We start from the raw sequence: 27,476 nt of genomic DNA, 5'->3' as shown, positions 1-27,476 counted from the left end.
TTTGGTAGAATGATGGGCTTAGTTGCTTAAAGTCATATGGAGTCAAACACTATAGCGTTTCAAGTGCTCATCTAAATACATCTTAAATGGTGTGAGGGTTCCTGCCTCTACCACCCCCTCAGGCAGTGTGTTCCAGATTCCAACCACCCTCTGGGTGAAAATAATTTTCCTCAAATTCCCTCTAAACCTGCTGCCTCTTACCTTAAATCTATGCCCCCTGGTTATTGACACCTTCGCCAAGGAGAAAAGTTTCTTCCTATCTATGCCCCTCATAATTTTGTATACCTCTATCAGGTCCCCCTTCAGCCTTCCCTGCTCTAAGGAAAACAACCCTAGCCTATCCAGTCTCTCTTCATAGCTGAAACGCTCCAGCCCAGGCAACATCCTGGTGAATCTCCTCTGCACCATCTCCAGTTCAATCACATCCTTCCTATAGCGTGTTGACCAGAACTGCACACAGTACTCCAGATGTGGCCTAACTAGCATTTTATACAGCTCCAACATATCCTCCCTGCTCTTATATTCTATACCTCATCTAATAAAGGCAAGTATCCCATATGCCTTCTTAACCATACCTGTGCTGCTGCCTTCAGGGATCTATGGACATGTACACCAAGGTCCCTCTGATCCTTGGTACTTCCTAGGGTCCTACCATTCATTGTATGTTCCCTTGCCGTGTTAGTCCTCCAAAAATGCATCACCTCACACTTCTCAGGATTAAATTCCATTTGCCAGGGCACTGCCCATCTTACCAGCACATCTATATCATCCTGTAATCTAAGGCTTTCCCCTTCACAATTTATGACAGCACTAATTTTCGCCTCATCTGCGAACTTATTGATCATACCTCCTATATTCATGTCTAAATCATTAACGTACACTACAACAACAAGGGTCCCAGCACCGATCCCTGTGGTACATCATTCGTCACAGTCTTCCAATCGCAAAAACAATCTTCAACCATCACCCTCTGCCTCCTGCCACTAAGCCAATTTTGGATCCAATTTGCTAAATTGCCCTGGATCCCATGGGCTTTTACCTTCTTGACCATTCTCCCATGCAGGGCCTTGTCAAAAGCCTTACTGAAGTTCATGTAGACGACATCAACTGCACTACCCTCATTTACACAACTAGTCACCTCCTTGAAAAATTCAATCAAATTTGTTAGGCATGATGTCCCCCTGACAAAGTCATGTTGACTATCCCTGATTATTCCCTGCCCCTCCAAGTGGAGATTAATCCTGTCCCTCAGAATTTTTTCCAATAATTTCCTACCACTGATGTTAGACTCACTGGCCTGTAATTACCTAGTTTATCCCTACTACCCTTCTTGAATAATGGTACCATATTCACTGTTCCCCAGTCCTCTGGCACCTCTCCTCTGGCTAGAGAGGTTTTGAAAATTAGTGTCAGAGTCCCTGCAATCTCCTCCCTTGCTTCACATAGAAGCTTGGGATACATCTCATCTGGGCCTGGGGACTTATCCACTTTTAAGCTCGCTAAAACCGCTAATACCTCCTCCCTTTCAATGCTAATTTGTTCAAGTATATCTCAGTCCCCTTCACTGATTTCTACACCTACATCATCCTTCTCCATAGTGAACACAGATGAAAAGTAATCATTCGAAACCTCACCTATGTCCTCCGGCTCCACGCACAGATTGCCACTTTGGTCCCTAATAGGCCCTACTCTTTCCCTGGTTACCCACTTGCCCTTAATATATTTATAAAATGCCTTGGGATTTTCCTTAATCTTGCCCACCAGCATTTTCTCATGCCCCCTCTTCGCTCTCCTAATTACTTTTTTAAGTATCCCCCCCTACACTTTCTATACTCCTCTAGGGCTTCTGCTGTTTTCAGCCCTCTGTATCTGCCAGAAGCCTCCTTTTTTTTTTCTCCTTATCCAATGCTCTATATCCCTTGACATCCATGGTTCTCTGGACTTGTTGGTCCCACCTTCACTTTACGGGAACATGTTGGCCCAGAACTCTCACTATTTCCTTTTCAAATGACTTCCTCTGATCTGATGTAGACATTCCTACAAGGCCTTACTTGAACCCACTCCAACTGATAAGTTTGTACTGATTGAGTGTAGTTTCTACCAGATGTGACCCTAGGACATAAAACCAAACCAAATTTGCAAATGTTAGCAAATTGATCTTTGGGCTTCGCAGTCCACTTTGGCCAGATCCTATCTTATCATATTGAAATCGGCCTTCCCCCAATTCAGGACCTTTATTTGCAGTCCATCTTTGTCCTTTCCCAAAACTACCTTAAATCTTACAGAATTATGGTCACTATCCCTGAAATGCTCCCCCATTGACACTTCTACCACTTGCCTGGCCTCATTCCCTAGGACTAGGTCCAGTACCATCCCTTCTCTTGTAGGACTTTCTACGTGCTGGCTGAAAAAGCTCTCCTGGATGCACCTTAAGAATTCCACCCCCTCTAAGCCTTTCACACTAAGAATATCACAGTTAATATTGGGGAAGTTGAAATCCCCTACTATTATTCCCCTATTATTTTTACACTTCTCTGAGATTTACCTACATACCCGCTCCTCTCTCTTCCCCTGACTGTTTGGAGGCCTATAGTATACTCCCAGCAAATTGATTGCCCCTTTTTGTTTTTAAGTTCTACCCATATGGCCTCATTTGAGGAACCTTCTAAGATACCATCCCGCCTTACTGGAGTAATTCACTCCTTGATCAATAGTGCAATGCCACCTCCTCTTTTACATCCCCCCATCCCCTGTCATACCTGAAGATTCTATACCCTGGAATATCGAGCTGCCAGTCCTGCTCTTCCCTCAATCATGTCTCTGTGATAGCAACAATATCATATTCCCATGTGTTAATCAACACCCTCAATTCATCTGCACTTACTTGTAAGACTCCTTGCGTTAAAATAGATGCAATCCAGCCTTGCATTATTCCCTTGTGCCTTAACAGGTCTATATTTGCTCTGCCTTCCAGACTGACTTAGTTTCTCTTCTATATTTGTCTGTGCATCACCCCCTACTGTACCTCCACTCTGTACCCATCCCCCTGCCAAATTAGTTTAAAACCCCTCAACAGCACTTGCAAACCTCACCACAAGGATGTTGGTCCCATTCTGGTTCAGGTGCAACCCGTCTGATTTGTACAGGTCCCACCTTCGCCAGAAATAGACCCTGTGATCCAAGAAACTAAAGCCCTCCCTCCTGCAACATCTCCTCACCCACACATTCATCCTCTCTATCCTCCTATTCCTATACTCACTAGCACGTGGCACAGGGAGTAATCCAGAGATTACAACCTTTGAGGTCTTGCTTTTTAACCTGCTATCTAGCTCCCTAAATTCTTGCTGCAGGACCTCATCCCTCTTTCTACCTATGTCGTTAGTACCAATGTGAACCACGACATTTGACTGTTCACGCTCCCCCTTCAGAAGCAGCTGTTCTGTGACATCTTTGACCCTGGCACCAGAGAGGCAACACACCATCCTGGAGTCACGTCTATGGGCACAGAAGTGATGTCTGCACCCCTCACTATTGAGTCTCCTACTATTGCTCTTGCACTCTTACTCCTCCCCCCTTGTGCAGCTGAGCCACTCACAGTGCTGTAAACTTGGCTCTGGCTGCACCCCCCAGAGGAACCTTCACCCTCACCGATCCTGAGTGAGGTGCACTCTGGGGCTTTCCTTTGGGCGAACCTTTATGGTTCAGAGTTGAAATTGTAGCATTCTGTGTTTCTGGCACTAGGTTTTTTCCATCTGATTCGTTTATTGCAATCTTTGGAGTCTTTATCGACAACCCGTTTGTTTAGTTCAGACACACTGGGTTTGTCTCATTCCTTCCAAAGGGAATGTTCACTCCATTCATTCATGGAGTGGATTCGGGCTTCCTTTTTCCATGGTGTCCACCATAGTCTTCCTAGGGGTTGAAGCTGTACCTCCCTCACCTTTGAACATTCCTCATCTATGAGCTCAACCTGCAGTTTGGCTTACATTGCCAAACTGTGATCATTCCTACACCCTTGTGACTCACTGAGGTGTGCTCTGGTGAGTTGATGGTCATTACTCTCCTGCTCCCCCCCATCACCTTGCTCCTGCACACTTCTACTGGAAATTACAGTTTCATTGCCACAGTGTTGACTGCAATCGTTGGAGCCTGAGGTTGGATCTCATCGTTCTCTGGCTGGTCATTCTCATGTGAGTCTTACAGTCGGAGTATGGTGGTACTTATCTGATAGTTTGGCTGGTCTGACCAAAGAGGAGCTTCTGCCACCTGCAAGGGAGTTGGAAAAACCAGCGCTGCAATGAGTGAAGACAATTCATAGCTGAAGTTCCAGTCAAGAGTCTCTCCACTGGTGGACCTCTAGGGAGCTCTTCAGAGATCTGAAAAAGAGTCATATGGACTTGAAACAATAACTCTGCTTCTCTCTCCACAGATGCTGTCCGACCTGCTGAGATTTTCCAACATTTTCTGTTTTATTCAAAAAGGAGAATCCAGGATCCTTAATCTCACCCAAGCATGATTGGACTTCTTCCTGGTGTGGTACCTCACTCTCGTGGACTGTTTTGGAACCCTCCACACGTCTCAGGGTCCTAGACTTACATAGCTTTCCAAAGCATCCCAGTTGGTTGCAGTTGAAGCACTGTGCAGAGATTGCTGGACATTGCTATTGCCTGTGAGGCCTTTTGGCTCCTCAATGCTGACATAGTCTCCAACCATCTTGTGGTCCATTTTGTATTGCCTTCCTTGGCCGGGAGTCTCCCTGCCCTTTTGTTCCTTTATGAGTTGGACAGTTGGGGTTGCTCTATACCATGGTTTAACCTTGCCATGTAAAATGGACTGGTGTTGTTGGCAGACTTCAGACTGCCTGGCTATTTGGATGGCTTTTTCTAGGGTCAGATCTTCTTTTGCCTGTAGTACATCTGAAAGGGCATTATCAGCCTCTCTGACTACTATTCAGTCCCTTATGAGTTCTGACTTACGGTCGCCATGGTCACAGCCTTCAGCCAACCTCTCTAACTCATAAAAGAGTCAATGGGTTCTCCAGGCTATAAGACTCGCTTGTTGAATTTTGATCACTATAAAATCTTGTTACTTCTTAAATTAAAATGGGCGTTGAAGGATGTTAGTACCTCTTCAAACTTATCTGAAGATTCCTTGCCTTGTGATGATATCAGCTATCGGACATGCTGAGGAGCATAGTGTATTCACTTGTTCAGCCTCTGTCTTCTTATGTAATCCTGAAGCTGTCACGTATCTTAAAAATCTTTTTTGCCAAAGCCCCCAGTTCTGCACCTGGTCCGGCTCTTGTATCAGCCCAAAATGATCTGGTAGAGGAGATTTATTATCCCTGACTGCTCTTCAGCACAGGGGAGCACAGCTTTAAATGTTGTGCCTGTTGTAAAGATGGCGCTGCGGCAATCGTTTCTCAGTGCTTCTTCCAGTGCTTGTCCAATTTCGGTGGGCTCCTGCAGCAATTGCGGGCTCGATTTCAAAGGGATTGATTTTCTGCAGCAAGCCTTTGGGCCCTTTAGAATGTTTTCAGAGCATTTTAGGCCGATTAAAAAGAGTTATTATCTCAGTTGATGTTACTCCTGGACAAGTCAGATTCTAGGGCGGAACTCGGCTTTGTAAGTCTAACGTTCATTTTTTGTTTAGATACGTGGAGCGTGACTACTGAACAGAGTCACAGGAGACAGCTGATGAACTTTTAACAAAAGAATAAAACATTTATTGAACAAGAAAAGATTAACTATATTATAATACTCCTGCGCCCACAACTTTACCTTCACAGATATATACAGATTTGTAAGTATAACACAAGTTACAAAAGTTATCTTATATTCTAATGATCACAGTAAGTACAAAGTCCATGTAAATCAATAGATGATCTATGGTCAGACACACCACACTCTGAAAACAAGTGACGGATGCCACCCGAACAGATGCTATGGATCTCTGATCAGCTCCCCCCAGATGCTTGTCCCATTGTGAGCCAACCAGTCTCACTGAACTCTGTCTTTCACATGAAGGTTTCCAATCTCCACTCTCAAAAAGCTCGGTTTGGAATCTTCTCTCGAATGCTTTCTCTCAGATGCCTTCCACAAAGGTCCACCTCCAGGGTTTTGAACTTTCCTCCTGATGTTCCTCTCCCCTGGGTCGCCATGAGGGTAGTCGGGGTGGAGGGGGGTGCTGGGGGGACTGCTGGGGGGGTCGGCAGGCAAGGGTAGTAGGGGAAATTCCCATGTAGCCCTTGTGCATGGACCTTGGGAGGTCCCCCAGCGCATCTTCTCCCCAGCACAGCCGCCTGGGGAACAGAAGTTCTGGGCCAATGTTATTCAATTACAATTGAAACTATATGGTCAACGTTACCATAAAATTAAATATTGGTGATTAACAACAATCATCAACAGAATCTTATCATTGTAAGCATTAAAACAATCATTGTGAAGAATTATAACTTTCACAGTATCTGATTAGCTGGGTTTCGCTCAATAAAGATACACCAGAACGATGCTCCCGAGTGCTCACTGATCTACATTGGTTCCCGGTCAAGCAATGTCTTGACTTAAAAATTCTCATCCATGTTTTCAAATCCCTCCATGGCCTTGCCCTTCCCTGTCTCTATAATCTCCTCCAACCCCACAAACCTCCAAGATACCTGCACTCCTCTAATTCTGGCCTCTTGTGCATCCCCAATTTTAATTGCTCCACCACTGGTGGCCGTGCCTTCAGATTCTTTGGCTCCAAGCCAAATTCCCTCCTTAAACCTCTCTGCCTCTCTACCTCATTTTTCTCCTTTAAGACACTCAATTAAACCTACTTCTTTGTCAAAGCTTTTAGTCATCCGACCTAATATCTCATCTTGTGGCTTAGTGTCATACCTGGTTTTATAACGCTTCTGTGAAGCGCCTTCATTACATTAAAGGTGCTATATAAATGTAAGTTGCTGTTGTTGTCCTCGCCTCAATGGAGCTGCCAGGCTCATTAAAACTCAGGAAACCTGACCAATAATAGTCAGAGTTGAAAACCTGCTCGGCATTCAGGCTCACAGCCTCATTATCATAGTCAAAGTTCCAACCTGCCTCCTTGCAAGGGGTTGGCTGCCCAGCTAATTTCTAGCCTCCGTTAAAACTGAAAATGGATGTGTTTGAGGCAGATTTGAGTCCGGAAACGGATTTTTCGGACTTTACCTTCCTATCTGATCCAAACCCACTTGTTTTAGGTTAAAATTCAACCCATTGTGAGTTGAGCAGGAAAGGGTGCAAGTTTTCTTTGAGTTGCAAGCTCACAGTAGCATTGGATGGTGCTGCTTTTTCCAGTGATTCTCCAACAAAAACTAACATCACCTTTTCTTTTTACTGTGGAAATGTCTATTCTAGGAAACCTCACAATCATTCACTTAAAGATCCTACTTTAGGATTTTAAAACGGTGTTTGTCTGTATGGATGTGGAGGTGTGTGTGTGTGTTTGTAGGTGCCTGTACTTGTGGGTATATGTGTGTTTGAGTGTGCGTGATCTATTTCCCAGTATAAAATATGTTCCCTGAATGTGCATGGATACTCTAATCATTTTAACTATAAATTTGAGGAAGGATTACAATTAAATCCCCCTAATGAAGAATCCTAGGCCTTAAAATTTGATCTCCGAATAAATAGAATAACTTATCTCATGTTATATTTATGCAACTACAAAGAAAACAGTAGGTGAGGATTATGTTGCGTGTCAAAGAAACAGCATGAATATGTTTCTAACAGAGAATTGTGTGCACTGACCTGTGCAGTTCTGATTTATGGATGAGTGCATGTGATGAATTATTCATAATTCATCTGCTTGAATTGAACCAAATGCTTCCTCTTTTGCCCAATTTATCAGTGTCGGTTAATAGCTAATACCTATTTATCTCCTCTCAAGTAAGCCACAGGCAACATGTGAATATCAGTAACGTGTAACATTTGAATTTTAAGTAAAGGGAATTTAGAATTTGTTTAAAATAAAGTATATCAAGCTCTTGCATCATTCAGGGAAACTCCATGTTGAGAAAAGATTTGGATTCATGATTTGACAATTCAGAATTTTAACTTACAAGAATTCTGTAAATAAACAGAAATAGCATGTAAAGCAAAAACAGGAAATGCTGGAAATACTCAGCAGGTCTGGCAACATCTGTGGGGAGAGAAGCAAGGTTTGACGTTTCAGCCCAATGGCCTTCCATCATAATTTAGCAATTTTACAAATGTAATAGGCTTTGAGCAAGTGAAAGGAGGAAGGACAGGAAGAACAAAAGAGAAAGTCTGTGAGAGGGTGGAGGACAGGAGAGATTAAATGATAAAAGGTTTCATGGTGCAAAGCCAAAGGGAGTGGCAATGGGACAAGTAAAAAAAGAAAAAGATATGTCTAGAGGAGGTGTGAATGGCAGGATCCTAAAGCAAAGAAAAGAAAATAAGAAAGAAATGAGGGAAAAAGCCAAACCAGCAAAGAAACAAAATGAGGATAGAGGGTATGATCTTAAACTTTTGAACTCAATGCTGAGTCCAGGAGGCTGAAAACTGTTGAGCTTCTTATAGCCAATTGGTGAAGGAAGAGACCAGAAATCAATCTTTACTGAGTTATAGGTCAGGATTTTCTGCACCCGCTGGTGTCGGGCATGTTCGTTGGCATGAGCGGACAATATAGCGCAATTGGTTTCATGATGGCGTGAAACCAGTTTGCGATCACCTGCTCAGGCAAATGATGGCGGGTCCCGTTTCCTGCCATTGGACATTGGAAACCTCATTGCAATATATCTGCATATCCTTATTAGGTCTGTCGCCAGAATCGTGCCCCCACCTTGCTGGATCGTCCGCCCACGTCAGTGGGAAAGTACGTGCTTCACAACAGCATATAAAAGGCATGCAATTGGTGGGCTGCACTGTGAGGGGAACTCGGAGGTGAGGACACAGTAACGTTGTGCAGCACTCACCAGGGTAGCCTGTTGGACTCAAGCTTGAGGCGCGTTGGTGGTGGGGGTGGGGCAAGGGCAGCTCTGCAGTTGAGGCGACTTGGGGGGGGGGGGGGGGCGGGGTCAAGGGCAGTCCTGTGGTTGAGGTGACTTGCGGGTGGGGTGGCCAGGGCTGCCCTGCTGTTGTATGTAGCGCACAAACTTTCGGGGCGGAGGGTAGGGTGGACGAGGGAAACGATCACGCATTAGGGATGCCTTATATAAAGTGACCATTCCTCTGCAACTGAGACAGTTCAGGCACAGCCACATTGATATGATTGGAGTCAGGTCTCTAGCTTATCTGCCCACTCAAGCAACGCAGAGGCATCAAAGTACCACCAAATGCTCCAGAGCTTTTCATCCCTCCAGCGCAGACTGCAAAATAATGAGTGTTTTATTGGTCTGCAGAACAGTTGGATGACTGGGCACATTGTACAATCTCCTTGCTAAATCTGGCCATGGAGCAGTCACTGGTGGAGGTGCTCATGGCCCCTTTGCAATGTCAGCATCCCGGTTTGGACCAGTCTCCCCCATGGTTCAAGCTAACAGTGAAGCCTTGCAGTGCGGGTTAGGAGAATGCCTGTGTCTGAGCTGAGAGCACAGCCTGCAGTCCAACGGGCAAAGTTGCAGCCAATCAGTTGGGTGGAGTGGGGCGGAGGTGGGTGGGGTTTCGGCCAGCCATGCAGCGCACTAATCTCTGGTCATCCAAGTGGTGGCCAGCACTCTCTGGGATGCATTAAGGGGCCCTCACACTTAACCAGGACAGGTTCTTAGTACCCCCATGCTAACCCAGGTGTCTCTCTCTTTCATCCTGCAGGAGGAGTACTTCAGGATCATGGAGCCTGTTGAACTAGCTGTGTGCCTGATGGCCTACAGAGAGTGAAGACGAGAGTGGAGGAGAGAGCGACAGAGGCACCTGGCTGCCCTGAGGGAGAAGCAGCACCCTCAGGAAGAAGGGGCGGCTGGGGCTCCTGCACATACCATCGAAGATCCACAGTGAGCTGTCGCTGGTTGGTGCGTAGCGACACTCAGCGTCTATGGACGCTGCCTTTCATGCCTGTAGAACCAGTGTCGCTGAAGACTGCACATATCTAGGGATTTGGTTGGTCACATCTGCCACCTGCTGCAGGATTTGGCGCCAAGGAGACATGGAGGGCATCCACTGCCAGTGGCCATGAAAGTGACCGTGGCGCTTAATTTCTACGCCAGTGGCTCCTTTCAGAGCTCCACAGGTGACCCCTGTAGGATATCAAAAGACTCCATCCACAAATGCATCCATGAGGTCACGGATGCCATCTTCACAAGGGCACACAACTTTGTGCATTTCGCCTGGGACCAGGACAGCCAAGGTGCAAGAGCGATTGGATTCGCCCAGGTCTCAGGTTCCCCAAAGGTGCAGGGTGCCATCGATTGCGCTCATGTGGCACTCAGGTCTCTGTCATAACACACCCTCAACTACATCACCCACAAGGGATTCCATTTGCTGAATGTGCAGCTGGTGTGCGACCACCACAAATGCATCCTGCAGGTTTGTGTATGGTTTCCAGGGAGTGTACGTGGCTCCTTAATCTCAGTCAGTCACAGATCCCTGATGTATTCCAGGGTCCACAGAAGCTGCAGGGATGGCTCTTTGGGGACAAGAGCTACCCACAGAGGACATGGCTGATGACACCTGTGCGGCTGCCTCAGACTGCAGCAGGGTGACGCTATAATGAGGCTCATGCTGCAGCTCACAACTTGGTGGAACAAACCATCGGGATGTTGAAAATGAGGTTCTGGTGCCTGGACCGCTCTGGTGGAGCTCTGCAACATAGTTCACAGAAGGTGTCCTCTGCTGCACCCTTTACAACCTGGCACTGCAACGGGGAGAGGAGCTGGCTGAGGAGCAGATGGAGGAGCTGGAGGTCTCCTCAGATGAGGAGGAAGCTGATGGGGATAAGAGTGAGGAGGTCCTCGAAGGCGGCAATGATAGGGATGAGGCCCTCGCACTGGCCAGACAAGGCAGGTGTGCTCTGGAGGCCCTCATAGCTGCTAGATTTGTGGAGGATGATGATGACATGCAGTGAGGAGACACCATAGATCCTCACATTGCATCTGTGAACGTTTGACTTCAGTCTGGTCTATGGCAGAGCAAATACCCTCAGTGATAATGCTCCCATCATGGAGACGCAGTGGAGGCCCTAATAGTCACTCAGTTGCAGGAGGATGATGATGACATGCAGTGAGGACATTCCATAGATCTTCACAAAGCCTTTGAGAATGTCTGATTCATGTCTAGCCGAGGGCAGCTTACTTGCGCTCTGTGATCAGGGTCATATCATAGAGGCGTAGCCATGAAACTTTAGAAGCACCTGATACTTTGTCCGTCTTCAGCACCTGACCCCTTCAGGAGCACAGTGTCAGTGGTCACAGTTGCTGAAGAGATGGGGGGCAGCCCCACCTCAGAGGTGTTGAGAGCACACAGAGAGAATGACGGAACTCTGTCGCGTCTGCCCATGACATTCTGGCTGCCATGAAAAGCACTGTCGAGGTGCAGGCAACAGTAATAAGTCCAGGGAGTGTGAGGCCGGACCATCACTTTGGTCTGAAGGCTGCACAGAGCACAGGGAAGAGGCCTTGGATTGAGATACCTGCCTTTATCTTGTGTGGAAAGGTTTTACATCTGAGTGACACGAACATTGCTCATCAGAATAAGGAGCCATAGGCAAGGAGACATTCTTGGGAGTTTATTGACAATAGTGAACAGTATGTACAAGTGATGAACACCTGTGCCCAGGGTGTGCAACTACATCTTCTTAACTTTCCTATCCCTGCTGCGACATCTTGGTGCTCCCCGGACATCCACAATGGAGGTGTAGGCAGCCTGTTGGCTGTGACACCCTGTCTGTGATAACCTTGACGGGCATCCTCCAGAGGGCCGAGAATTGGAGGGCCCCGGCCTGCTTTCGGGGTCCTGCTGTGTGGCAGTGACACCCTCCTAGGCCTGTGGAGCTGGAGCTGCTGAGGTCACAGGAAAAGGGGATTCGGAGTCACCTGGATGGTTGGCCCTGGGGGAGGGAAACCAGCTGATCCTCCTCCCTGTGAGTGCCCAAGTGCCTGTGGCTGACTCCTTGAGGAGAAGGGGTAGCTGGAGTGAGATCAAGCTGCCCAGCACCCCTCTTGCATACACAGGGTTGGAGGCCAACTATGGCATCAGCAATGGAGTTGAGCCCATGCAGCAGTGCAGGAGCAATGTCCTGGATGAAAGTCTCCAGGACGGCCGTCATCCTACCAATGTTCACCTCAGTGTGTTTGCATACTGGCATTATCACCTCAGTCTGAAGGTGGATGGACTCCACCATCGTGCCTTGCAATCTGAGGAGTGCAGCGGACATCCCTTCCTGATGTTCCTGAGCTTGGTGGCTCTGTTTTCAAAGTCCGTGAGAACCATGATATCAGGCATTCCTCCACCGACCTGTGACCTCTCCCTCTTGTTGTGTTCCAGCTTGTCCTGCATGAATAGAGGTGGAGAGAGGGTAAACAGGACACCTGCCAGGCCAGATGATAAGTATGCTTGGCATGTGTGGGTGGTGAGTGGCCATGGATGGGATGAGGACAATGAAGGTGTGAGAGTGAATTGTGGTGTTCCTTCAAATGGCTGTGAGTTGGGGGCCCTGTTAATGTGTGATGGGCTTATGAGTTTGTGTTGAGAATGTGAGAAGAGTGACTTACCCTGGCAGAATGGAGGAGATCATTCATCCTCTTGCGGCACTGGGTGGCTATCCTCTTTTGAAGGGCATTCGCACTGACCACTGCTGCCACCTTCTCCTAAGCCTGGTTTGTCATGCCGCTGCCCATCCTGCAGCCAGAGCGGGGTGGAGGACATCGCGGTGAGCCTCCATAGCATCCAAACGGTGTTCCAGTGACGCGTCGTCAAACGTGGGGGGCTTGCAGTCTTTTTGCCTTTCTTGGACATCTTCCCTGCAGCAATCGTGGGCTGGAAGCTCTGAGATGTGTGCGCGCAGCTAGACTTTAAATACGGCGCCTGGCATGCTGAAGTGGCGTGGTGATGGTGTGGCAGGTGAATTTGAGCCCACCCGCCATGGAAACAGTGTGTTTCCCAGGAATGTATAATTAATGTGGCGGGTTTGGGACAATACGGTGTGAAAACCCACCATCAAGGCCTACCGTGCAAATCTGGAACGATTCTGCCCAAAGATTTATTGACAAGGTGAGACGTTACAAATGTATAGGAAAATAGGAACACTGGAGCATGAATAGGAGTAGGCCCCTCAAGCTTACTCTGCCATTTAACTAAATCATGGCTGATTTTTTACCTCAATGCCATCTTCCCATATTATCCCAGTACCCCTTAATGTCATTGGTATCTAGAAATCTATCAACCGCTTATTTGAACGTACTCAATGACCGAACCTCCACAGGCCCCGGCGTAGAATATAATTCTATAGTCCACCACTAGTGCCAATAAGTGTCTCTTTTACTCTTTTGAGCATACCAATTAAATAAACAAATAAACTAATAATCAAATTGACTAATTAACAGCTCCTTAAAGGGACACAGTAACAAAAAAAAATTTAAAGGAAACTTAACAAATTAAATTTAAATATGGTTTCCAGGGCAAATGATGCACTCCAGTCCCTGTGGCGCCCACCATTTGCAGATGGTCTGAATCATATTGTGGGACACTGCATGCCCCCTCTCCAGGGAAAAATGCAACGCCATATACTTGTATTAAATTTGAGTTGCCACTTCTTCGTCCAATAGGAGATGCTGAAGTGCTCGAAAGGCAAACCAACTGAAGCTAGTGTCTCTTTATATGCACACAAGTCATTAACCAATGAGAGACCCTACCTGTAAGCACTTAACCTTAATTTATACAGTTAACAGATTATCTTTTTCTTTTTTAAATGAAACTTAAATAATGTTCACAAACAATATTTGAAAATAAATCAAATCTTGGAGATTTCCTTTCTATCTAACATTTGCTTCATGATAACCATGTCAATCCTTAATCTTTTCTCACTTACGTTTTTTTGTGAAGTGAGTGTCATCCCACAAGGAATAATTATCAATGTAACGTTCAATGGGCAAACTGTTTTCAGTACATCCCCTGTATAGAATTTCCTATAATGTTTGACAGATAGAATCCACTGCTTGGACAAGAGCCAATGTTTCCATAGCTAAAGTACTTTTAAGAATCCTCTCTATTTTCTTAGCTTCTCAGGCTAAAGGGCAACATTTCCCATTTTCACCCACCAAAAATATTATGAAACCCGCTGCACTTGAATATCCATCAGGAAGATTGGCATGAAAAGTATCATTAAAAATGATTAACTTCATGTTCTTTGGCTCACTCGAGGATGGAAACTTAAATGTGCATTTCTCCACATTTTGTTTAATGTTTTATTTGCCCATAAATCATCTTGGTTTTAGGTGCTTCATCATAGTACTTAGTTCCAATACATCAAAAATACATCTGATCTTGTCTGAGCGCATTACCAATTCAGGGGACCAATCAAACTTCGCAACTGCTCTGTTTCTTCTTCAGATGTGACATCATGGCCCAGATCTTCCGGTCTTTGGATTGCCCGAGACCAGGCGCTTGACCCAAGATGCACGTCAGGACCCCGTGGAAGCCCCAACACTCTGACTCATGGGAATTGCCCGGGAAGATTAAACCTCCAAGGGACAATTACCCTGCACACTGGGACCCGTTGAAAAGGTCTCTGACTCTGAGTTAGAGTGGGGGACTTTGGGCAGTTCTGACTTACTTACCTGGGTAGTTACCCAAGAAATGTTACATAGAAAAATCCTAGTCTAACTCGGGGGTAACTATACAACTGACACCCCCACCCCAACTCACCCTTGACCCCCCGGCTACACCTTGACTTCTCCCAACCCCTGACTACCCCGACCTGACCTGACTAGCCCCCACCACCCAAGTCCCCCGACTCCTGACGCCCCTCTAGTTCCTCCCAACTCCCCCAACCCAACTTGACTAGCTCTAGCCTGACAATCACTGCAGACCTGACCAACCTACCCACTTACCCACCTGCCACACTACCTCCCTGCCACCCTGCCCACCAGGCATCCTGCTACTTCACCCACCTGTCACCCTACCCACCTGCTACCCTATCACATCACCCACCTGCCACCCTCCCTACATGGCACCCTGCCACCCAACCACCTCACCCACTTGCCATCCTACCCACCTGTTACCCTACCACCTCACCTTCCTATCACCTCACCACCTGCCACCCTACCCACCTGCTGCCATCCTACCCACTTACCTCACCCACCTACCAACCCTACCCATTCACTCATTCATTCATCAATATTTATCCATCACCCATTCACTAACATTCACACTGGGCATTTAAACTTATCTTAGGGCAGCTAGTGCCCTAAAAAGGGGGAATGGCCCCTGTGCTGATTCTCTTCACTGCTCTCTGTGAGGATTCCTGTGCTGCGGGAGTTCTTTTGCATCGTGGAGTGAAAGTCGGAGCTTTATCAATGTATGCAAATAGGTAAGTAGTTTTCTGTCTAATTAGTATTGGACACAGGTGTTCTGACTCTGATCAGAAGTCTTGGGCCTATCTTTCTGTGATGATCTAGCACTATTAACCGCGATAGGAGAAACACTCTCTAAGTAAGGTTGCTGATTCAGTTACCCCAGACCTATTCCGCTTAATCTCTGAACCAATGTATTTAAAAACTCCTGAAGCTTGAATTCCAATTTTGAATTTCACTTTAATCTTACTAATAACACATTTCTCAAAATCTACAGTACCACCCCATAAGAAACCATCAGCATGCATCATGAAGATGCCTGAGAGTTTCCCTTTTTCGATACCAATAAAACATTGCCGGATCTGCTTTTAGTTGAACGCAGCCTAATTTCAGCAAAACAGATCTCACTAAAAAAATACCACACCCTTGAGGTATTATTTGGGCCAAAAACACATTTGTTTAGTTCCATAATTTCCCTTCTATGTCACTTACCTCTTCAGGCAGTTTCAGAAATACCTTTTTCTGAAATTTTTTGCCCTGCAGAAACATGGCTTTTACGTCGATTAATCCACACTCCCATGAATATGTGGCCAAAAGGACTTTGAAGATTACACTTTCCACTGAGTCCACTCTAACGTCTGCATCGCCTAGTCGCTCTTCAAAAGCCTGAGCAACTAGCCTTGTTTTAGCCTTATAAATTCCATCTGCAAGGACCTTTTCTATACAAATCCACCTATGCAACAAAGCTGGCTGTCCACTATCTGGTACTTCAAAATAAACTCCAAATTCTTTCCAACTATTGTATCTGATCCTTTTGTTTTGCCTCTCTTATTAGTTTATCCTCTAACTTATTGGCAGCCACCAAAATGTCACAGTCATGCGGACTTCTGTTTCTCATCCTATCTTGGAACTGTTCTGTAGCTTTCTGCTCATTGTGTAATCAATTCAAGCTATGGCCGTGCCTTGCACTTTGATGTCTTTCGGGGCTACTACTCTAAGACCTCTCTCTCGGGTGGTCAGACGTTCTTTCTCTGGTGCATGATTGTTTTCGAATGTAAGAGTCGCTCGACCCACTGTTAAAACTCGCACTACACTTTCTTACTTTCCATTCTTTTAACCCATTCTGCCAGTCCAAGGGCCTCACTTCTTGACCATTATCTTGAACACTTAACCAATGTTTAAACTTGCCAGTAACTTTTCCTGCAATCCCCATAAAAGTTACATCCCTCCATTCATTGGACCCTTCTGGACCATATGTCACCCAAGTATGTACTTTAGGCAGTCGGCCTTTGGATGTGATAGCCAGGTCCTGATCACTCAGCCCCTGATTTGTCGCATTTTGTTTCTCAGGGCCATCATTGCAAATCACATGAGTATATAAGGTACAGAGTGCCTTATCACCTTCTATCAGCTGCTCAGTTTCTGAGCGTTTGTAATCAATCCTGATTAACCATGAGGAATGAACCTTAATAGTTTGATTACCATGTTGGATAACCACTGTTTTACCATCATACCCATTACCTTATCGGGACATTTCCATTTCTTATGACCTTCTCTTTTGCAATACGCCATATCCCTGGAATTAATGTCTGACTCAGATGGACTTTTACAATGCCTCAGAGCTTTCCAATTATTCTCCAAGACCTCAGCCTTGATGAAAACCCTTCTCCCTGCATGTAAAACATTCAAATGTGCAGTAAAACTGGAACTAATCATAGTCCCCCCTCGGGCAGGGAACTATCACCCAGCACTGAAGGTAATTTGGGATGCCTCCCATAGACCGATTGATATGCATTGTACCCTCCAACTATCTGGAGCAAATTCTATGTATGAACTGCCCATGCTAGTGAAGTTATCAACTTGCAGTTTGATTGATCTGCTGACATTCTATGAGGCATTTCATATTTCACTGTGTAATTCCTTTCACAGAGGCCATTGCTGAAAGGACTTTCCGCTGTTGTATTCATGACCACAATGTTCAAGTTTTCACACATGTCTCTAAACTCGTCATTAGCAAATTCCTTCTTTGTCATATACCTTTAGGTCCATGGTAACTACCTCATTAAAGTCATGTACCAATGGGACATAGTGATGTCCTCTGACATTTTTTACATTGTTCACATGATATATTCCTCCATGGAATGATGGCTGGTCTTTCAAAATCTATCAAAGTCTGACCATGCCTGTAGACAAAAGATCGTCTTTCTGGTAAATTTATCCATGGAACCTAATTGAAGAGCCAAGCGTTCCTCAACACCCAACTGATTGGCGTCCAGCTCACAAAGTACTTTGCCTCCGATGTTACTTTGGTTAGAAGGCGCTAATACCACAGCCATACCATGTTTCCTCCTTGGTAGGTGTGTCCACATATCCACTTCATAGGTCATAGGTTCAGACTCGGAGAACATCGGTGGGTAATCATTTTACCCTTGCTTTCAGCCATTCTTCGCAAAAGCTACTTGGATTGAAATCTTCTGTCTTAAAAAATAATCCTTAGTTTCCAACCTCCATCTTTAGGCAACCCTTCTCTGCTACCATGTTAAACTTCTAATAACCAGTTGGTGGAGGAAGAGACCAAAAGTCAATCTTTGTTCAGTTTTCAATTTATTCACAAAATGAGACATTGCAAATGTACAGTTCCTAACTCTACAAGACCCCCACCCCACTCCACCAATGTCAATAAATGTCTGTTTATACTCTTTAGGAGAAACAAAAAACAAATAACTAACCACATAACGGGGCACTTTTATATTATTGTAACGAAAACCCATGGGCCAATGTGCACCCGAATAGTCCGACCACAAAATAGCTTGAGATGATGTCGGGCGAGTGTCCCGATGGCATCGTGCATTCACGTGATATGATGCTTGGCGGGCGTTTGTGGCAGTCCGAAGCCCGCTTAATTGCCAGTGGGCGTGCTTCCGAATGCCACACGTGCCCGCTGACAATTAAACGGGCAATTAAGCCCATTTAGGAGGCAGCTGAACATGATTTTATGAGGCCCGTCCACTTTTAGGGGTGGATGGGCCAATCGGCCAGGCGACCTTTACATTTTTGCTCAAACCTCGATCCAGGGCGGGATGAAACCTCCCTGGGGAAATAAAATAAAAAGAGAAATCTGGGAACTGGTTTTTAATGGGATATGCTTTCAGGTGCTTGATTGTGCGGTATGGACAGATTTTGCAGCATTTTTGTGCTTTCTTTTATTATTTGGAGGTCTGCAGCTCCCTGAGGCATCTGTCTGCCCTCAGGGAGCTCAGTGGAAACGCTCACCAGCACCCGCGGTGACGTTGTCGCCCACCCTCTTCCCGCCCCCACCGACAATGCTGAGCCCTTCTCAGTGTGTGTTTCATGCTGACCGGCCATCAGTTGGTCAGCCAGCATGAAATTGTGGTCAAGGGCCCCATTTCCCGTCTGCCCTCAGGCCTGCTGATCGTGCTCGCCCGACGAGTGAAAAATTCAGGCCCAAAATCCTGAAGGGAAACTTATTAAATCAAAATGACATTCTGAATGTCGATGTTGCACTCCAGCCCCTGTGGTACCCACCAGTTGTGGCAAGCCTCAAGTTTATCAGTGGACTGTGTATGCTCCCTCTCCGGGGATACCAAGCACAGACATAGCCATGGAAGAGAGAGAAGCAGTTGCGCCGAATGGTCCCCTCAGCTTCCCACTGCCTGGACCTCTTTACGGCCACCTTGGCCTGGCCAAGGAGCAGACTAATAAGGAGGTCTTCTGATCTGCCCGTCCCCTCCACACTGTGTGGCTAAAAATTAGGAGCGTGCAACTGAAGTGCAACCAAAAGTTGAGAAGCAGCCCTTCAAATAATGAAAAGAGGAGTGTCTCTTTATATGTGCACAAGACATGATAAAATGAGTGCCCCCAAACCCCCCAACCACTCCCCAGCCCCACCCCACCGTCCGCCACATCTGAGTCGGGGGTGCAGAGACTGGAAAGTTCCTGGTTCCACGAGCCGGATTTAAGAAAAACTACCCCAGAGGGTTTGACTTTTGTTCTGGGGTGGCGGAAGGGGGTTGGTGGCATTGAATGATGGGGGTGGGGTGGGGAGGTGTGTTAACATGAATCGGGCTCGCTACCCACAGAAAGAGTCGGAGGCAGCCGCAGGAGCTGTCGGGTGCAGAGGCAGGATGTGCAAAACACCCTATGTCCTAGCTGTATACTAACACAATGAAGCAAAACATAGCCCGCCAGTCCTCACCCCTCACATCCCCTCACCCCTCACACCCCCTCACCCCTCACCACCTCACCCCTCACATCCCCTCACCCCTCACACTCCCTCACCCCTCACACACTCCTCATGCCCCTTCCATTCCAACTCATGAAAACTTATGCCCACCACCCATCCCCCACAGCTCCTTGTGCACTCTGTGTCAACTCATGCCCCGCTAACCACCTCAATGGCCCTTTATAGCCCCTATGCTCACTTAGTGCCAACTCGTGTCAACCCATGCTCCTCACTCACCACCCTTTATGCTGAGTTGAAATGAAATAAAATAAAGTTCTAAGTGTCTGTTGCAGACTTTATTTTTGTATAAAACACTCTCATTCATAAAACCCATTCACTACATCTGCATTCCTTCATCTGCGTAATCCTTAATAAAAAGAAACACTTCATTCAAATGCTTAATCATTTATAAAAACAAGGATTTGTACTAATAGACCCACATCAAAGATGTTGGAACCACTTGGAGCTGTCAATCAAATTGTGAACTGACAGGCATTCCACTGTGATAATGATAGGTTGTGAAATCAGACATGCAGCACAAATCCTATAATAATAACCATCAGGCTTATGTGAAATAGCAAGCATTGTTTATTTTTAAAAACTGCAGCATGTTTTTTTAAAATTTATGGCCAGGAGGTTGAAAGGCCTTGGCAGCTTGGCAGTTCCTTTGACCACCTGACACTTCCTTTGATATTTCCCTTGACAGCTTGACAGTTTCAATCAGCTTGACAATGAGTTTATTCACATCTTATGCACATTCATGTCTAACTTTAACACTCACAATGATCTTTCCCAAAGGGCACCTTACCTCCCCCAAGGTATCCTTGGATCTACCAGAAAGGTACCCTTCCTCTCTAAAAGGGTGCCCTAATTCACCAAAGAACTCCAGCAGCTTTAGACCTTCTGCTGAAAGCTCTAAAGCCCACAAGTCATGTTTTGGACATCCTACTTATGAAAATTGGATCTGTTTGAAGGCAACTGCACTTTCACATGTGCCGTTGCCCCTGTGAACCACCAATGTGCAAACTACAGCCCCCCACTGTTACCCCATCCCCCCCACCTCGGTGAAAATGGTTGGAGCCAGGTTCGGGGACAGGACTTCAGGAATCGAGTCTCTGGCATTGTTTGGGCTAAGCAGGAGACCCCCTCCCTCTTTACATCAATTCAGACCTTAATCATAATTTATACAGTTAACATAAGGTGCACAATCAAAAGATGAGGTTCTGTTCCTCAAGCTTGCAATGAGCTTCATTGGAACACTGTGGCAGGCCAAGGGCAGAAAGGTCAGAGTGTGATCAAGGAGGAGAATCAAAATGACAGGCAACTAGAAGCTTGGGGTCTCAATTGAGGATGGAAAGGAGGTGTTCTGCAAAGTGGTCACCCAGTCTGCATTTGGAATCCCCAGTGGAGAAGACACCATATTGTGAGCAATGAATACAGTATACTAAATTTAAAGAATACATGTAAATTTCTGTGTCACCTCAAAAGAGTATTTGGGGCCCTGGATGCTGAGAAGAGAGGAGGTAAAATGACAGGTGTTGCATCTCCTGTGCTTGCATGGAAATTTGCCATAGCGGTTGTTGGGGCTGACTGAGGAGTGGACCAGGATATCACAGGGGAAATGGTCCCTTCAGAATGATAAAAGGGGAGGGGAAGGGAAGATGTGCTTGGTGGTGGCATCACGCTGGGCGTGGATACCTGGTGGTATCATTTTAATGTAACTCGCCCAGCAGGAAACTGATAGGATCAGATTTACACCGGACCTTGATTCAAAGTGAAGTCAGTGGAAAGTAAAATGATGTAAAACAGGTGGTCAATTTGACCCTGTCAATCTCCCACAGGGTGCTGTATATTAAAAGTGTCCCTGCACATTGCCATGTCTGCAACAGCACAACCTGAACATGTCTGTTTGAAAACAAAAACAGAATTACCTGGAAAAACTCAGCAGGTCTGGCAGCATCGGTGGAGAAGAAAAGAGTCGACGTTTCGAGTCCACACGACCCTTCAACAGAACTATTCTGTTCTGTTCTAGTTCTGTTGAAGGGTCGTGAGGACTCAAAACGTCGACTCTTTTCTTCTCCACCGATGCTGCCAGACCTGCTGAGTTTTTCCAGGTAATTCTGTTTTTGTTTTGGATTTCCAGCATCTGCAGTAGTTTTTTGTTTTTTTGTTTTTTTCTTTGTTTTTATGTCTGTTTGAAAGCTCAGTCTAAAAGCTAACTGAGTTTCCCCATCTATCTTTCTGTGCATCATTTTATCAGTTACACTAAGTCCTAAAAGGACTTTTGATTAAGTTGTCCGTCATTCAGTGCTGCCTGAATGTACTGCTTGCTGTCTTGACCTTATCAACCTATCTAATTTTATTCCTAGGATTGGTATCTAGAAGGATTAAACATTTTCCATTAAAAACCACTAGTGATATGTCTACTGGTTTGCTCACTTTCATTTCTGTGATGTAGCAGCAGCAGTAACTTTAGTTTTCCAATCAATTTTGGTTGCAATATTGAAAATTAGTGAGGCTCTTGATCGTTGGAAATGCATCTAACTCACACTTTCCTTGATCTTTAAGAGTGAAGAAAGTGTTTGTATAAAATTGAAGCATTTTGTAGTTTGTTGGGACAGTTAAACAAATTCACATGTTGCCTTGCAGGCTTTATTTTCTTTGTGAGACTTTAAGTTAAATTGGAGCCCCTACCATCGCTATCCATAGCTCCAGGCTACAACATGCATGTAAAAGTGTACGTTGCCACAGCAACTTGGACTCCTTGAGCGGGCGATGGGCTGAATGGCCGGTGTGGATCGGATTGGTGCCAGCAGCACGGGGTTTGATCCCTGTTTTGGCTGCTGTGGATGCAGAACCTGCCTCTTTGTTCTACCTGTGCTGGTGATGATGGTGCTATGGGGTCAGACCTGCCTTCAGGCAAAGGATTGAAGGAGGCGTTAAGGTGTATCATGGTCTGTTATTTGTAGGGCACTAATATCTCACTGATGAATTTAGAATATCCGAAAATAACTGAATTAAAGTAAAAATGGCTACGCATAATAATTTTACTGTTTTTAAATGTAGAATATTAGGTTAGAACACATGCATCATTATCAATGTGTAAGTCCAGCGATAACCCATGAGTTACAAATCCTCACAAGTTGCTGGATGATTTGTGCTGCTCTGCCATTAGCCTTGCAAAAGCAACAGCTTGCCCTCAACCTCCACAAGATTGTCAAGAAATTACTGCATTTGCACATTCATTACCCATTAGGAGCTGATTTGAAAAAGTGTAAGAAGTGAGAGTGGTAAAGAGCAGCAAACTGGGAGGGAAAAAAAAATATATGAAAGTCTTTAGAAAGACTTAAAAGGCAACCCCGTCCATCAGGAACCTTTGCCCTTGCTGAAGGGGCAAGGACAAATAAAACAAAGAGAAAAGAAGGCTCATGTTCAGGTTGAGTTGCTGCTAACTTGTTCCGTCACTTGCTGTGCCAGTCCTTTGGCAAGTGTTAGCAACAAGTACCCTTTACAGTAACATGGTATAGCCATGCATTTGGCTCTTTGTTAACTCAGATTCTGTAAGGGCGCTTCCCAACTGTCCACTCTTGTTGTTAGTTCTTCAACTGACAAGTTCTCCAAATATGCTTGGTAGGATCTCGTGCGATGTGAGCAATCCGGATTTATTGGTTGATGATGGCTTCTTGATGCAGTACCATGTTAAATACACCATGTTATGATTGGGATACTTTTGAAGAACCATCTAGTACAACAGTTAGTCAGGTGTCCATGATCGGGCCTACTTTCAGGGTTAGCGTTTCCATGGGTAACAGTTGCGTGTCAAAGTGAGGCCTGGCCACCACTCTATGCAGGTGTCCGAGTACAAAATGATAGCACAAAGCAACTCTCATACAGACCACTCTGTCCAGCATTCTTTCAATGGCCCTGTAGCACTTCATACGGGGCAGAAATCCCATTGAGGAATCCATTTACGTTAGTGACTGTGCTGCAAACAAAAAAAAATTGGTGCAAACACTCATAAGAATCAAAGTGCATGATTCAAACAAAGGAAAATAAATGATGAAAATCAAGCCTGAAATGGCTTCAAAACAGCAGGAATTTTATTTAAATCTTCTTGACTGCACTGTTTATTGGACCCCCGGATGTTCAGTTCTATAAGCTATTCATTTGACTAGTATGAAGTGTGCAAAAAATGTAGAGTAAATGTGAAGAGAGTACTGATTGGTTGGAAAGTGGCATTGCCATGGAGAATGCACCACTGATGGTGACTGACAATTAACTGCCAAGCATTGTTTGAAATGTAAACAGGTAGCTATACCCAGATTGGTCAAGGCATTGTCCTGAGAAATGAGTCAGCGAATGGCTGTTGCTTATTTTGTTTATCTGAAACAGGCGCAATGTATGCACATGTTCTTTCTGTCTGAAAAGAACAGGGCCCTGAGTATTAATATAAGTAGCTTCCAGTACACACAAATGTGCCACATTGCAAACCTAACATGAATGGTATTCACTACTAATAGGATGCTAATGTCAAGCCAAAAAGATGTTCTGCCTATTACACAAATGGATAATGTTGGTATATAAATTTCAGTGCCAGTGTGATGCTAGTTATGTAGGCTGTGTGCCCCAAAGACTGGTGGATCGTATAAAACAGCATGTCCCAGCTGTTGTTCACAATGGGCAAGGTACAAACAATATCCAACCAGGCCGTGCTTGCAAAACTCAAGACACAGTATCCAACATTAGATGTGATTGCATGAGTGGACAACATTTGCTAAATAATCCTCAATGTGCTAAGAATTACACTGACAACCAATTTAAGATTGTCACTCAGGCTTGCAATGTGGCGCATTTGGGTCTACTGGAAGCTACATACATTAATACACAGGGTCCTATTCTTTTCAGACAGAAATAACATGTAAATGCACTGTGCCTGTTTTAGCTAAACAAGATAAGTGACAGCAATTCGCTGTCTCATTCCTCAGGATACTGCCTTGACCAATCAAGACCAAGCTGCCTGGTTTATGTTTAAAACAATGCTTAGTAGTTAATTGTTAGTCACCATACATTGGTGCATTATCCATGGCAACGCTGCTTAGCAACCAATCAGCACATACAGTATAAATTGTTGTTTTCCCCCTTATATTGGTATTCTTGCAAGTGTCCTGATGAGTGCAAGACAAAAAGTTTAGACATATCTCTTTTTTCAGCAATACTCAAGTTCTGTACCACCATACGACTAAGGGTAACACTTGCATTGATTTTCTTTAGCCACCAACCCAACCCCTACAACCCACCAGAAAATTGTTTCATATGCAAAACGGTCAGAAACCCAGAATTATGGATCCCTGCTCCTAAACAAATTGGTTCTAAGGCAGGAGAATGACTCCTCCAAGTCTGCAGCTGAGGTTGTTCAGGTCGCTGTCCTGTTGCAATTCTAGCATCAGATTCTTTTGATAGAGTAATGTTGTGTTCTTCTGCCTGAGATTTCTGTCTCACTGCTAGACTGCAAAGCTGTTCTGTGACTGATTTACAGAACGTTTAACAAAATGGATTACAAGCCATAGCAGGTAGCTTCATCCTGAATTGTCACCTTTTGAATCAAGATGGTGTGAAAGGTCATGTGGTTAAAAAATAAAATTCAAATGAATGACGCTGTTTGCAAACCCTGAATATAGTCTAGCAGTAATTCAGGAAACCACGGCTTCTACAGTGAGTGGTGGAACTTGGATTTGGATCAAATTGGTGCAAAGACCTAATTGTTAATGCCGGAATGCTCTTCAAAAGCTCCCCAATTACATGGGACAACAAAAATGGGTATTTCGACACTGTGATGATGTAGCAGTTGGAAAGAAATAAACACTGCAATAAAAGCAAAGTTAAAGATAAGGGATCTCTTTGTAGCTTTGAGCGCAGTCACTAATACCATTACTGACAGGTGTGAAATGTCATTACTTTGGAGCTGGATTACCTCACAGAACATAACTCCTACTCAACCAATCAGTAGTGGCAGCAGGAGTTTGTCCCAAGAAGCTCTACAGAGCAAGTTAAGTAAGTTGCCCATCAGGTAGTCTTTGAAGAACTCTCTAAGTTGCGGGAGCATAGGAACATAGATATGGCTGAGATGGTTGCTGAAGTTGAGATGTATGGGACAAGTCAGATTGGCATTCCGGAAATTTGGAAGGCTGTTTGTACTGAAATAGCAGACATTCGAGATGTTTCCCAGGCTTCCCACCCCCAAAAAGATAATACACAACAATGTCGTGCACTACTGCCTAAGCTGGTATGGAAGAAATAATGCCAAAAATAGGATTTCTGCCCCATGACGTGTGCATGAATTGCATATGCATCATTTTCAGCTTATTGGTACCCTTAAACAGAAGATGGACGCTAAATGCTTTTGTAATAGTAGCTTTGAAAAGTTTTTTTCTGTGTTTGAGCCCCAGTAAGTTTTGCTATAGCATTAACCATATTGCAGGTTGCCTTTCAGGAGGTGGAGCCTGGATTCTTCTCATGTTGACAGACTGCAGGTCCTAACGCCTGTCAGTTTGAAACCAGTGATAACCCACCACACTTTCCTGCCAGAACCCTCTTGCAGAGCAGTTTGGAAGTCATTGACTGTCTTTTATTGTATTACCATTTTGGAGGGGAAGGAAATACAGTTCTGAAGTAGCCTTTAAAAATCTTCAGTCAGGAGAGGGGGCACCCTGTGTTTACAGCGCCAAGCACTGTAAGCTTGCTGAGGAAGCTGAAGTTTCGGCATTGTGGCAGCAACTTGGGGCATCTGTGAAGGAGGTGCTGGTAGAAGACATGACAGGGAGGGGCTGTTACCTGGACATTGAGGGCTGAAAGCACATTAGAAATTGATACAGGCTGTCTGGATTGAAAAAAAACCAGAAAATGCTGGAAAAGCTCAGCAGGTCTAACAGCATCTGTGGAGAGGGAAAAAAAACAGAGTTAACGTTTCGAGTCCTTATGACTCTTCTTCAGAGCTCTGAATTGAGGTTGGGGAAGGCAGTCAGCGCAACTCCCATTAACCCATGGCCGAAAAAGCTTTAATGACCTCAATGAAAGAAATATTTTCATTTATATAGTGCCTTACATGACCTCAAGTTATCCAAAAGTTCTTTACTACCAATGAAGTACTTCTGAAGTGCAGACAGCATTGTTGTGTAGGAAGCACCACAGCCAATAAGCAGACAGCTAAATCCCACAAGCAGGAATGTGACAATGGCCAAATAATCGATTTTTTTTGTGATGAGATCTTTTATGCCCACCTGACAGAACAGATAGGGCTTAGTTTTAAAAGACGAAAATCTGAAAATCATCATCATTACCATTTAGCTTTAGGAGCAGAAAGTTCTTACTCAACCAATCATGCAGCAGGAGGAGGAGTCTGTTCCAGGAGCACCTACAACATTGAGACTGAGTCTAATATTCAAATGTGGATTTTGTGATTGGTTCAGGAGCGTAAGTGCACTTTTTTGAATGTGGTTGGCAGTTACTAATTTAAAGCAAGCGGGTCAGGTGTTAGAAAAAGAAACAATTTGGCAATCATCCTCTGAGTGGGTCAAACTTGACAAAATGAGATCTTAAAAGCAGGTATGCATGCACTTGTCTCATCCAACCCCTTAAACATTCATTCCCTCCACCACCAGCACATACCAGCACATAGTGGCAGCGATGTCCACCATCTACAAGATGGAAGGCAGCAACTCACCAAAGCTCCTTCAACAGCACCTTCTGAAC

Source organism: Cetorhinus maximus, chromosome 25 (assembly GCF_964194155.1).
Source record: "Cetorhinus maximus chromosome 25, sCetMax3.hap1.1, whole genome shotgun sequence".
Classification (NCBI taxonomy): Eukaryota; Metazoa; Chordata; class Chondrichthyes; order Lamniformes; family Cetorhinidae; genus Cetorhinus; species Cetorhinus maximus.
Note: the sequence above shows the minus strand (reverse complement) of the source record.